The 15,208-nt window shown below is 35.0% G+C and overlaps 1 protein-coding gene across 4 annotated transcripts in view; it reads left to right on the top strand.

The window, feature by feature from the left end:
• Positions 1 to 1,364: 1,364 nt before the first annotated feature.
• LOC106662191 overlaps positions 1,365 to 15,208 on the top strand; it is a 269,680-nt gene continuing 255,836 nt past the window's right edge. For all 4 annotated transcript variants that reach the window (XM_024224993.1, XM_014386066.2, XM_014386065.2 and 1 more), the window contains exon 1: positions 1,365 to 1,606. The gene's annotated coding sequence lies outside the window, so the exon portion shown is untranslated. The remainder of the gene's footprint in view (positions 1,607 to 15,208) is intronic.

The following is a 15,208-nucleotide window of genomic DNA, read 5'->3' as shown; positions in this document are numbered from 1 at the left end:
GGTAAATTACCATGGCAGCCCCTGATACCTTTTGCCTTCCATACGTACTTATACAGTAATGAGCATGAAACGATGGTATTGCTTCAAAACTTTTGCTTTTATCATGTAAGTCTATCCCATCCAATCTGGCCGAACCCCTTGAGAGATATCCAAGTCCTCACCACTTAGAATATTCCAGTCTTCTTACCCCCCAGTCGGACTTCGGAATGGTTTCTCCACACAGTCTGCCCTAGTCACAATTATCAGTGACCTTCACACCGCAATGGATTAACAAAAAGTTTCTATCCTAATCCTTCTTCATTACTTACTCTAAAGCCTTTGATTCTGTCGATGACTCATCACTCCTGTCCAAACTCGAATCCTTTGCTTTCTCCAACGACACCATCCGATGGATATAGTCCTACCTTACGAATCGACTTCGAGCCGTCGCTACCCCTAATGGGCACACCTCCTCCTTTCTTCCATTAAAATCTGGTGTTCTCCAAGGCTCTAGCATCTCTCCCATCCTTTTCCGCATCTACATTAATGACATCTCCGATTCCATCCAGTATTGCAACTATCACTTTTTTGCTGACGACGCCCAGATACTTGTCTTTCTATCCCTCTGAACTACCTTTGGCCTTCCCTAAGATCCAGAAATACCTAAATTACTTCAAAAACTGGGCCCACAAAAATTCCCTCAACCTCAATCCACAAAGTCACGAGCGGAATTCGAACCCACGACCTTCGGCTCAATACGCCGCTGCTCTAACCACTTGAGTTGTTATCGTGACTTCGATTCACTCGGACACCAACTCCCCATCTCTTTATTTTCTATGTTAATTTTCAGAATAACTCATTTTAGTTTTAATCCCTTTGGGTTTTGTTTTTTGTAAGTCCATTGTTATTATGTTGATCACCACGACAAGGTTTATATTTTTGTCAAAATGTTATTAACTCCTATACCAGAATAAAATTATTTTTTCTTCTTAAGGAGCAAGTAACGGTGGTACTCCTGCAAAACTGTTGCTTCTATCAGGTATGTCATACCATAACCATTCGAAAGGGGCCTCGGTTAATTGATGTCTTAGCGTCAAAGCAACAGCGATGCAATCGAAGTGTATCATTAAACAACACTCCCTTTTGATCTCGGTAATGTGCTAAAGAAGAGCAAAAGATGAGAATTAGACGTTTTCCCTTCCACGAGGCCGAGCCGAATTGGTTTGTCCACCGAATAAAAAAAAAAAAAATTAAACGGGAATGACGGGATGGGAAAGATTGGGTTATGTCTTTCGGGTATGACGGAACGGGGAAAGAAGGGTGGTGCTTGTGAGGTGGGGCAGCGAGCGGAGGTCTGAGTTTCATCTCCCCACCATTTGGACAAGAGAAACAGTCTAGTTGGTGGCGAGAGTCCGTACTCGGTGTGTCGTTCACCTCGCCTTCTTGTTGTTAATTGAATTTTTTTTTTGTCTCATCTGATTGAATTGTTAGTGATCGAGGGACAATCGTGACGAAACAGTGCTGTGCGGTTTGTGGATTGTGTTGTGATACCTTGCAGACAGTGTCTGATTATCATCGACTTTTTTCTTGTCTGCGATCTGCGTTGAGGATTAATACGAAACATCAGGTAAAAACTTTTACTTTTTGTTTTACCCCGACTTGATCCTAGTGGCGTTCCGCGAAAAATAGGTCCTGTTCAAATTTCTTTACCTCGGCCAACTTTTTGCGACATTATCACCTCGACCCCACCATCCAAAGAAGGTCCTCCCCTCTCTTTCTTCCCTTCGGACGATCTCCGTTTTCATACGTCACGGAATAAAAATAAATCGTGGGGGATAAATCGAAGAAAACAACTCGCTGGTAAATGGTAATGTCTCATTTTTAAAACCGTGATAGGATCTTAAACGTAAGTTTGGCTCAGAAACACGTGAAACGCAAAAGATCAAGTTTTGGCACGCGCTAATTGATCTTTTGGATTTCATCAATCATGGACTTTCCTGGTGTCTTGGGATATCCCGCTACGGAGAATAGTCCAAATCATTCCCATTCTACCAACTACCAACAAAATCTGTCAAACCGTTTTAACACCCTCCTCGATGACAACTAATCGCCAAAGATAGCGAGTATTGATTTTTCCTCATCATTTGAAAATTTTCAAAGTACTTGATTATTGTATTCTACTAAACAACAAAACACTTTAATTGGATATCATTTAAATCACAATCGTTCAGACGGATGATTGCCCACAATTTTCCAATCAATTAAATACGCAGTTGAATTAACTGAAACGTATTCCCACATTAACGTTAAAAAATATAAATAAAAAACATTTTGAAGCATTTCAAGCTCAAAGGAAATTTACTATCAAGATTTATCTAATCAGTATCGCTTAATTTCATTCAAATCGTCCGTGGCGTTTTTGACTATTGACACAATTTAATATAGAATTTAACTACTGTCGAACTTTCCCAAACTGCTTAATAACCGGACATCCCTCAAACAGACAATTTTATTTTCCCCGGGTATTATTCGAACCGGTTCGGGTGTTATTCCAGTATTTCTAATAAACGGACACGGACACTACGTCTATAGTTTTTTCAACGCTGACAGAAAAAAAAGTAACTCGGAATCCCAGGAATGACAGATGACTGTCGGAGAAAGGGGGTCGAAGTCCATGAGAAAAAAAATTGTCTGGGCTGGATGTTCGTACATAACAGATTCGTTGGAATTCATTTTTTACTTTCACTTAATTTGATACTTGATATTTTTTCTATAATTTGATCGTTATTGATCAACGATCATGTTTGTCCATTTATCATTGATAAGTTGGTCTGTCACGCGCGGTTAGACATCTCGCCATCTTCTGTGTTTGTCTAAAGGAAGTTCAACTGTAGTAATTAATATTGAAATTCATTAATAGATGGTACGATGTAAAAGGTTCAGTACTTACAGCAGTATGAAAAGCATTCAAGACTCACCTAATTCCAGCATTGAATTTTAGGTCGATATTGACGTTCTTTGAAATTATCTTATTACGTGCTTTTAAAAACTTTGTTTTTCTCATTTTCTAATAAATTTTTAAATAGCAAAAGCTTAATAAATGTAATCCCTGTTTTAATCCGAGGAAAAATATATATAAGGACGAAGGAAGAAGGAAATATAGGTCGGTGATTTCGTGATTCGCGACAAAATCCGTAACTTTTATTATACTTTTCCAACTGCTTTTACCCAGTTTTTCTCTCTTTTTTTGTGATTCGAGAATAATTGAAAAAAAATTCTTGCTCTCCCTTCTTCCATCCCGTACCACCCTACGGGGGATATTTCTTTCCATTTCCACCCCCTATTCGACCGTTTGCTTGGAATAATCTAACTACTTCCCGTCGGGGAAATTTCCAAGTTCACGATTCAAGTTGGACGATTATGTTAAAAAATTATATTGTAGAATATCGAAGTGACTGAAATTATCCGGAAGGCGGCTATCCAAGTGCAGGAAGTATTGATGTTTATCGTTTACTCATGGCACCCCTAATGCCAAATCCAATCGGTTTAAACCAGCGGAATGAATAAACAAAAAGGCTAAATTAACTGTTTAACTAAACTAACCATACACTTATAATTAAACCATCTCAGGTTTCACTATTTTATACCAAAGGTTTTTGGTGGAAAAACTCCATAAAGTAGTGAAACCTGAGATAAATCAAAATTTCAACGCCAGCAACAAAACAACATAATCAATTTTAAATAAGTGTAAACAACATTAGAGATTTTGCTTATTGGAGAATCATCTTTTGATGTTGATGAAAAGATGATATTTTGCCTTTTCGTTAATAGGCGCGATGTCAGGCTGAAATAACCGCCCATTGTTTATTACTTTTAATAATAAACTTGATTCGACGGATAAATGATTTTTAATAACAAAACCCGAGTGGATTGGTCCTGTAATCTCCGTGTCATTTATCCGTTTTCATGAAACGCATCATAAATTGATCATTTGACCAAATTGGACTTTGTCGGTTAATATTTTAAAAATACTTTTCCCGTTATGGAAAGCTGATTTATTAACTTTCCATTAACCACTTTACTGGAATTAGTTTTGTGTTGGCAAAAAAGTAACATCTTTTAAACTATTTTCATTAATGAGTGGTTTGTATGAAAATTTTCGTCGTTCCTTTTTGTTAGAGAGAAACACGGTACTGTTCCGCAATAATTGAACAGAAGTCTTCCAGTTCTCCTGCTGTATTTGCGAGTCAATAGATATTAATAAAATGTGTGATATTGATGTCTGTGATGTGAACGTGCAGTTTGATCATGTGCCTCTGCCTACTCTCGCTTGTGTTGAATATTAATGTCTAATGGTCAGGCCTTTGATTTCTCAAATCGCATCTGTTGAACCGTGATAGTGAACGCAATATTGTTTTGAACAAATACTAACATGATTTGAGTATTGTAAAGGGGGTCGGAATCCAAGTGGGGTTTTAATCGATTTCCACCGCCTATTCGCTACTCGATGAGAAGAAGCGGGAAAACTGTCGAGTAAGCTCATGACACATACTTAGCAGACCCCTATGAAAATCCACGGGTCTACAGAAAGTAGATCGTAAACTAATCGTTCATTACCCCGCCCTCATATTCATTAAAGTTTCTGAATAAATCAATGCTATTGCTCTTCATCTAGTCTCTCTCCCTAAATCGGCCGTCCCTTTTTGGATTTATGCCCTCATTGTGGATCCAGTTTTTGCAATCTCTTAACAGGAGAATCTTGATGCTTTAATTTTATTAATCCCCCGCCCTATCACTCCTTTCCGTTTCGTCTGGCCCCTCTTTTGTTTTCCCACCCGCAATCCACGGAACCCTCGTCGCTTTTGACAATGTGTGGACGTGTCGTTTAATCCGGTTCGGCGAGTGTGGAGTCACCTCTCCCAGGACCCTTGAGGGTTTTCAGATAAAAGTTTTCTCTTGATCTGTAGACAAACAGATATCAAATACACAGGATTGTCATTGATGATTTTTTTTTGTATGGACGGGGGATGTAACTCAGGTAGTGTCAACGATATCGTATTTCATGTCAATACTATTTATTTTCCTCAATCTTTGTCCTTAAAGCCGCCAAAAATCTATAAAAACAAAACAAAATTCAGTTAAAAATATAAATAAACTTCAAATACCACTTTTAAGAAAGAAAGATGCATAGGTTATCGATTTATCCATAAGCCAGTTATGCTATACAATAACATACAGCACAACACTTTAACACAAAACCAATATGACACCACAATAACAGCACCACACTTTATGCCTTGAAGATGACCCGAATAAAGGTTGAAACGTCTAAAAAAATGAAAAAGGTATTTTTCTAAACTTCCTATTCTTGACCACTCCTCACGACTTCAACGAATTGTTATTCAATAATCTGAAAATATTCCTCGCGATGAAAGATGGGAATTGTTTATATTTCGACAAGCCTTTTCACTAAAATGTAGAAGTTTTAAAATTCGCTTGAGTGTACAAAACTTCGGCACTCGTTCGGCCAAAGAAATACTTACCTACTTGAAAAGATCGTTCTCACTCACAGTTTTGTGTTTTGAACGATCGGATTTCAAGCATTAAACGCTCATCCTCAGATATGAGTTACACTTACAATTCACGTCGAGAGACGTGTTTGTAAGTCTTTCTACCTGATGATGAGCGTTTATTGCTTGAAATCCGAATTTTTTTAAACAACAAACTGTCAGAGAAAACTATCTTTTAACGTAGTTAAACAATATACTCACCCCAGTTTGTCATTTCTATCTAGAAACACTGTTCTGTCAGGCCGAGGTCCCATTAATTTCCTACATGTTTCACCATGGTGGTAAGGTTTGTTAAGAATGTTTTCTACGACTTGTCCTCAATTCTCTTACTCTTTGTTTTTGCTTCTATTTGCAGGACAGAGGTTTTCGGTTTGATATTGTGTGATGTTCAGTCGTCCTACTTTATTATGGATTTTATTAAATGATTTTATTATTTCGGACTCGGTTCCAGAGATAAAGTGCATGATTATGGCGTAAAAACTCGAAGAAGCGTAGTTAATATTTATTGTTCATGTTTTACGGATTCTTAAATGTCTCGTATCGGGTTGTCCGGAAAATAATGCAGGATTTTAAGTTTTCATTAAAAAAAATCTATATAAAATATTCTGTTTACGTTTACAGGATTACTCATTTGTATGAATGNTTATTTTGATTAAAGAACATTGCTTTAAAGTAACTAGTTTCTTTTTTTTTGTTTAATACCAAAATCCTGCATTATTTTCCGGACAACCCAATACATGGTACCTCATTCCTATATTCATGGAAATTTGCTTTACATCTAAATTAAATATTTATTCTATTTTATTTAAATATTTCTATATATTTATTAGAAATAGATATTTAAATCGAAAATAACATGATCTACGACCTTTAAAAAATCCATCCCGCATGAAAGGAATTCATTTACTTTTACAATTCATGTTTGGAATTGTAATCCTTACTCCATTATTATCCACTGTGGCATTATACCGATCCGTTTCCCTCTCCTTGCGGCTTGAATATTTAGGGTTTGGGCGTTCCTTGATGCAGTTGAAACAACATAGTTTTAAATTACAAATGCGAGTAAAAAAAAACCTGACGTTAACAGATAACTTATATTTTAGTTTTAATCAAATAAATTTGGTTTAAAAAAACTTTTGGTAATTGTACTTTTATATGGAATGTAATACAGTACCCATTTTTTTCATCATCATCACCCACTTTTTTCATGGGGCATTTTTGTTTATTTATTCGAAGGGTTGTTTGAAAACCCTAAAGCTACAGCCATTCAGGCTTATCGTAACTGTATTCCCTGTGCTGAGTGCCACACCACGATTTCGGTCAGGTCTAAGAGGATACCGATAGTACTAAGAAGTCCCTATTCGTTTTTTACACCGTCTTGTGCCTTTTGTTTTTCCACAATTAAAGATATGCGACCTCCTGTATCCTTTCATTTGGATTATACCTGTCAGAAAGATTGTTTTGTCTTGTGTTAGTTGTGAATTAGCTTCTCCTTTACTATTTCATTTGTTTCTTTGTTCAGTCAAGACATTGAAAACCATTAATTATTGACAATTGCAAAATCTGGGTTTAAACTTGTGCTTGTAAGTTTAACACCTGTCTTTTCTTTTGCGCCACAGCAGATAAACAAAAAAAGCCCTGGTTATTCTTAGCCAGCGTGGGAACTGGAGGTTGTTAGTACATTCATAGTAATTTAATATTAATTTGATTACAATTTAAAACTTCAGGGCGAAATATTTTCTTTACTTTGAGCCAACTATAAAATTACTATTCAGGGACCGCGGGGGTCCGAGTGGTTAGGGGGTCCGAGTGGTTAGGGCGTCCGACTCGTAATGCCACACTAGCGGTTCTGGGTTCCAATCCCAGCGAATTTTTATTCTTGGATAATATGGAGGAAAATAATGTAAAGTGGTCTGATCCCTCGACTACTACACCCGACATTGGTAGTTAGATGTTAAGCCCTTTCCGTATGACAAGTGCATAACATTCAGACCCTCACTATTTTTAAAATGTGACCCAACTTGATATTATTTATATAATATAATTTATTTAAAACCTTTTGCTTTGGTTTTTAAATCCTTAAGTCTTATTTCCCAAGTTTATCTTCCATTAATTTTTTTTAACTAAACAAAGGTTTCCAGCTAACTCAGAAGTAAAATATTTCTCTACTCTGAGCAAACCATCATAGTTCTTTCATTGTCGTTAGTTTATTATTGTAGTTTAGCACCTAAATACTGAGCATATTTTACGATTTTAATTTATAAATCCTAGTTTTAGATAGTACATAATACTCAGACCTCTCCCTTGTAGAAAACAAGCGAGGCAGATATCTTACTCCACCCGAAATTCAGCCAGATAGTTTATACCGTTTTTCTCTAACAAAACATGCGTTGCTTCAGGTTGTAATTTTCTGTTAGCTTCCCTGTCAAAATTGTTTTAGCCTTCTTAGCTCGATTAAATATGTCCAACGTGTTTGCCTTTTGACTCAAATTGATATAATTTATTTAAAAATAGGCTTATTCATGTGTATTTACTTTGGGCTTACAAATCTACAAATTTTTCTTGATCAAGTTTATTCCCTGTTGTGTCCCCTGTAACCTAAACACTTGGCTATTCTCGACCCCGAGACACGAGGTTAGTTAAGTATTAATTTGTTTACAATTCAAAGCTTGGAGCGCTGTCTGATTGTCGGGGGTTTTCTAGCTCGCAGACAATAAAATCCTGCTTAAAAGACTGTTGTATTTACCCAGGAGGAAATTTTTCTTAAAATTGGGGTTACTGCAGTATACAGGCCGTTGATTTCGTATATCCTTCTAATGGCAATCTTTTTTAATTCTTCAGTGGTTATTTTAGCCGTGGCCGAATGGTACTGAGTATTGTAATCTTATTAATTCACTTTAAAAAAAAATTGTTTTAGAAGACAATCCTTTCTTGTTGTAAAAAACATACGATTTTGACCCTGTGAACTGTCAGCGTCAAATTGAAACTTGATTTTCACTGACGGGGAAGTCGACCGTGAATAATTCTCCTTTGATGGACGGGTTTCTTACTGCAGGTAGACAGTTCTCCGTCTATGAAGTCAGTTTTACTCCTAAAATTTCTTATAAATAAATCACAACGATGGCAAAATGTACGATTCAACGTTGTATCTCTTTCTTACACTCAGAAGAGCAGAAAGGCCGTATACCACCACATGAGCCCACATGTGCAGAAAATTTGTCAATTTCCTGTCCTACTCTCTTGTAGAAACATCAAAGTCGTATGTCGAGAATTACTTTCGTCCGGTGGGCGTCACGTCGAAACGTCGTCATTTCATGCAGTACTCAGTTTTCTCTTTTGAAAGTTTCGACCTGAAAATTATGTTTAAAGAGAATTGAAAAGGTGTACATTTGTTTTTCTCCTTTGATCTGCGGCTAATCTAATAAATAACATCGATATCTAAAACGTATAGTGTATAAAAAAGCCTGTAATAATTTTTTTCTTCGAAATACTTGTTTTCCACGCGCTATCGTGGTTAAGCTTGAACACTTTAGTGGTTTGGTCGTCTCCGAGATCGTGGAAAGTCTGTTCTCTCTAGTTTAATCTTCGATTGATAATTTGCTATTTTGTAAGTTCGATAATTTTATTTATAATCAAACAAATTGATTGAAAAATACTCTAGTTGGTAAAGTATATTTTACGACCGAAATGTTATGAACCCACAATTTCAATGTCTATAAGCATTATTTATTTCACTGTTTGCAGCAAGCAAATAAAATGTTTTCTATGCAACGGTCAACAATAAATATACAATGTACAATACAAACATACATTAAAATAATAAGAAAGATGCAATAATATTAACCAAAAATATACAGTGCATATTTCATTGCCATATTTTTCTCGCATATAAAATTAATGTTCTCGTTTTTAAAAATTGACTATCTGATAATTTTTCTTATATTGTGCGGTAATATGTTGAAAAGCCTTAGGGAGAACAATTCATGGTTATTAAAAGTTTTGGGTTTTACAAAATGGTATGGCCAGGTTGTTATCATCTCTGATATTTGCATTTAAAATATGACAGACTTTAGCATAGTATATATATATTTATATTTTCTTAAGAGAAAAATAGATGCGCGAGCAAAAAATCTTGATCTTGAATTTAAAAGAAAAAAATAAGTGTTCTGCTCCAAAAAATTAGTCCTCACCATTTTTAGTGGATTAAATTTTTTTTGGAAGTAATGTTTACCACCCCAAAATTGAATCAAAGCACTGAGGTGCTTTAGCTCAGAAGCAAAACTAAACTAAATACATAAGCTATACAAAATAAAGTCACACTCTGTTGGGTCCCAGAACATGTGGGAGTAGAGAGCAACGAAAAGCGGACGCCCGCAAGGAAAAGGGCTAGGTCCTGAGCCCCTCTGTGGCATAGCAATTCATACTATCAGTTAGTATCGTAGACAAAAAGACAAAATGAAAATGAGGAAATAGTGGAATTCACTCATTAGACAATCCAAGAACCTTATAGCAAATATTGGAAGGAAAGGAAGTTGGAAAAATTCAATTTATAAATAAATGATCATGACAATAACTGTGTCATCAGCAAGTTGGTCTAGTCTTATGTTGTTAAAGCTATTTAATATATAAGATACAAGTAATTCACATCAACGAAATTAACAGGCCTAAACTTGATCCGTGTGGTAGTCCATATAACAAATTTTCCTGACAGGAAAAGTGGGAAGGATTTCTTACACCATAATAATCAAATTTTGGCAATAAGTGATTAACACACGGACACTTACTTTTGGGCAAAAGCCCGCGTGTCTGTCCGGCATGAAGTGAAAGAGTGCTCATTGTGTCCCACTTAATTGGACGTGTCATATAGGGAGCGATTTGAAATGACACCCCATATAAGAATTCTGTTCGAATTATCTTTGGAACCCTTTTTCCGATTTCTGGAGGAAACTGTGATAATGAACGAGAGATGAACATTCTCGTGAGAATGTATTTATATGCGTGAATGAGTGTAATGAGAGAGACAGTGGCGGAATATCAAGTACCCATCGACCTCCTCGGAGCGAGTTATTCTCCCGTCTTGATTTAGTTCGGTTCTACACATATTTGTAAATATATATGCCCAAAATTGAGCCTGTATAAATCAACCTAGCAAAAGTATTATTTATAGCATTATTGTTTATTATTTATAGCACTAATTTATTATTATTTATTATTTACAGCAAAAGTGTTATCAACCTAACATTATTAAAATATATTTAACTAAAATAGGCAAATATCTAAAAGTTAAAAGATAAGCATTAAAGAATCCTTATATGAGATTTTAATTATCTTTATATTTAGATGGTAAAACACTTTTGATTACTTGAACGTGCGACATTTCGATAATTAATAGTGTTTTGTTATTATTATTAAAATGAATGTTTTGATATGATTAAATTTTAATTACTGACAAGTTACTATTAGCTTAAAATGCTACCCTTTTAAGTAGCAGGAGCCCCCCTCCGCCACGAAGATGTTAGAGAAAACGCTCAAACCCTAAATGCTTCAAACCGCAAGGAGAGGAAACGGAGCGGGCTAATGCTATTAAATATTCAAGAATTAACCCGCTCTGTATCATTAATGTCCCTGTCAAGTATAAAGCGTTTAACTTGGAATAAAGAATGGAGGGAGTTCGTTTGAGGATCACTGGATAAAAGGCGTAAACGCTGGATAACGTGGAAAGGGGGTCAGGATCTTTTCCATTTCGCGCTATTTCAAATCCGAGGGGGCTAGTAGCGAAAACGACGCATTTTCATACAATAAAAATGTCTCTGAGAGTCGAGACAAAAAAAGAGCCGAATAAACAAACGAAACTTACTCTTAGCCTTGGCACCTTTTAAACGCGTGACACCTTTAAAGACGATAAAAGGTGAAACTTCACGGATTCATAGACAAAAGTGGTTAATGAATTTTTTCCTAAACATATTCGACCTGTTTCTTGTACAGTCTTCAAACAAATTACTATATATATATATATATATCATAATAATTATGCTTAGGTTTATTCAGTATGAAGATCGGAACTCATTTACGCCCCCAAAACATTCTCGTTCTTCAACACGTGTTTGCCCTTAGGTTTGCCCCCCGTGTTGCTTTCCGTGATCTAATGGCAATCCGTTCTTACGGATGCACCGTCGATAAATTATTTATTTAGAGATAATAAACCAGGTGGTTAACTGTCATACGAATGGACACTTTCCACGTGAAGCGCTTTTGTTTTGAAAGACTGTTGACTGTCTAAATTCTCCAGAAGGTATAAACTTGTTAGTGCGTCGATAGTATTTATGAAGATAAATAATAATTAATGTGCATATGAATGATATATTTATAATGAAAAGAGGAGCAAGATTATTATAATTACTAAATGAAATGGTGATATGTATAAGTATTTTTTTTATCACGCAAACAGTCTAAAATTAGCAAAATGTGTCCTTGTTTCCTCAAAGTTTCTAAAAACGTAATTAAATTTTGTACCCTCGTCCAGCCCTGCAATACGAAATTCAACTAAATTTTAAATCTGATTCCGTCCAAAATCTTCGAAAAGGCCCTTTCTTTTGAGAATGGAAAAGGAGAACCTTATGGAGTCTCAGTTAAGCAATATATACGATAATTTTGAGAATAGGCCAATAAGATGTTAAGTGACTATTCCAGAGCTTTTGATACTTTTTTCATTTTTTATCTATATAGGTACAATATATGCACTTGCGTATATACACTTTTAAGCAGAGCCGATTCTATGACTTCTTGTGGCAAACCGCGAGAATGATACACTTCGGTGTTTTGGTTGTCCGGATCAGACCTTGGTCGTATCCGTATCACCGCCGAAGTTAGGCTCAAGGGGCTATCGACAAGGTATTTCAGCCTCAACGCATGCAGTTTTAACCTAAACATACTCATTCTTACGTACATTTTTTTCATATTTACATGCTCACTCAACTAGGGTGCTGGAGTACTAGATATTCCTCACCCTTTACACATATAAATACTATACATACAACACCTACTCTAATTGCTCTTACACTACACACATATTCACGCTTATAAATTCAAGTTCACGAAGCAGTTAACACAGTGCATCTTTCATCATGCCTGTTATAACAACGAAAACATTACGTTCAATAAAAAAATCTATACCACTGTTTCCTCCAAAAATCCGAATAGGATCTCTGCTGTACTCAACCACAATTCCTACTAACTCTTTATATGGATGACACCTTGCAATAATACATTGAGCAACCTTTCTATGCATGTCAGAGATGTACTCGAACTTTGGTCCAAAAGTAAGTTTCCTTGGGTCAACCGCGTATGGTCAATTCTGAATCGGGTTAGAATGATCCTTCTTCTGCCACTTATTGAGCGCAAAAGCTTCTCAGCCCACCCAGTTCACAGTTAGCTAGGTAGTAAACATTCTACGACCTGGTAAGTAAGAGGAAAGATAGTGGGGTAATGTTAAAAATAAAATACTACTTGCTTATATTCCTTGAACCAAAATAAAGTTGTATACAAAATATAAAATTACATTTGCATTTAGAACTTTAAAAACTACTGACCTGAATTTTTATTGTTCAAAATAATGTACAAAAAAGCCATGATTGGTTGTTTCACTTATTTGCACTTTTCAAAGTGTCTTCTTGACGAAAAGTATCCCATGATAAGTCGACAGGCATGTTCGCAATGTAAGGGATATAAGTAGGGTAAGGCAATACGCTGTTTTCATTTCCGCGAACTCTGTCCTGTTCCATTACTTTATTTCAGATTACTTGCATGGACCGGATTTGTATATATTAAAAAAGATATATTCTGTCGAGGGGTTGAATGGTAAAATGAATGTCGTGCCCGGAACAAGCAGTACATTTTTTAATTAAGAAGAATTTATTTAAGCAAATTTAATGATGTTCACTTCATTGTTTTCAACGCATTAACAAATTTTATTGACTGTTGTATACGGATTCTTTCCTAAAAGCTTTTTGTTACGTGTAAAAGTGTTGAAAGGGGAACCATATGTTGAAGGACACGAGTTTTTAATCGGGTTTTAAGACAAATGTGTTGACCGGCTGTCTGTAGGGGTTTTCGGAAACAAAAATTACGAAATATTATTTCACCCACCATGTAACTTTTGTCCTTTGATAACTTTCGTGTGTGAGTCTTGTTCAACCTTACAGCAGACTTGTCTCATTAGTAAGAGCGAGATGGAAGTACACATCCAAAATAATCAATTACTAGACAGCAAAGAAGGGATCAGTCTCGGTTAAAGAAAAGACAACGGGCTGGAGATAATATTTTATCTTCGACTGGGGTCATTTGAAATCGCAATCCAGACTAATTTGCTTGAATGGTACGTAAAAGCCAATGTTAAGCGTAAATTGGTAGAAAAAAAATAACACCATATTGTAAAAATATCTATTATTAGGCGAGCTATCGATAGAAAATGTTACACAAGGCGTCGAAAGATTCATTCATTGTAACTAAATAATACAGTATTGACATTGGCAAATAATAATACGGTCTATATAATAGCTAAAGAAGGTAAATTTTTATTTGCTTTTCTGTAGGCTCCTTATTTGCTGATTTATTAATTATTCTGTGAATACCATAAATTGTTGAATGTATTTTTTAAAACTTTGCTTATTTTGCTCTACGCCATTGCTTTTGCTCGTCTTAATTTTCTAGTTATTAGTTTATTTTTGAACATAAATTCTTCGTTTCTTTAGGGATAGTTTTGTTTTTAATCTATTTTGTGTTGGCTAAAACATTGTTTTGTTCTACACTGTTCTTTTGCAAAAAGGAGTTTTTCTAATTCTGTTCAGTTGTTTCTGTGTAGAATGTTGTTTTTGCATATTTTTCATGTTATTACTTTTTTATGTATGGTCTTTATTGTATATTTTTAAATCTAAATATTACTCTCTCACTCATTGCTAAATACATTCTTTCATATGCCATTCACTAAACGAGGGTGGTGGAGTATTCAGCATTGCACCATAGGACCTACCACACTACACATTCACACTAATAAACACATTCACTCTCAATATACATTTTTTAGTGTTTCATCGATTTTTTATTATTGATTTTGTATAGGCTGCTTATTTTTTTACTTTTGCGGTTTGTCAATTTGTTTTATATAATTTCTTTCGTAAAGGGGTTTCTTCGATTTCGTGTTGTTTTTACCATTGATTCTGTATAGCTTGTTTATTTTATTTTATCTTTTTGTAAGATGTTTATTTACTACATTTGATTTTTTAAATTTCATTTATGCTAGTTTTTTGTGTATTTTGTCCTATACTATTTGTTTACGTAGCTTATATTTAGTTTTTACTAAATACCTGTAGTATTGTTTTTGTAAAATGGGTTTATTTTAGTCCATATAAATTATTACTTTTGTAAAGATAGTTTCTTCAATTATTTATTAACATTGATTTGTATAGGTTGTTTCTTAGTTTTTTATGGCGTTTATTAGCACCTTGTTTGTCATTTTTGTTTTGTATTGGATATTTCTCTGCAAGTTTTTTTTGTATGATTTGGCATATTGTTTTCTTTGATTGTTTTTTTTTTTCCATTGATTGTGTATATGTTTTTTTATTGTCTTTTTGTAGGTTGTTTATTTAAAAAAATATAAGTGC

This window comes from Cimex lectularius, unplaced genomic scaffold (assembly GCF_000648675.2).
Source record: "Cimex lectularius strain Harlan isolate CLEC.00 unplaced genomic scaffold, Clec_2.1 scaffold19, whole genome shotgun sequence".
Lineage (NCBI taxonomy): Eukaryota > Metazoa > Arthropoda > Insecta > Hemiptera > Cimicidae > Cimex > Cimex lectularius.
The sequence above is the reverse complement of the archived record's forward strand: the minus strand, read 5'-3'. Positions and strand labels throughout refer to the sequence as shown.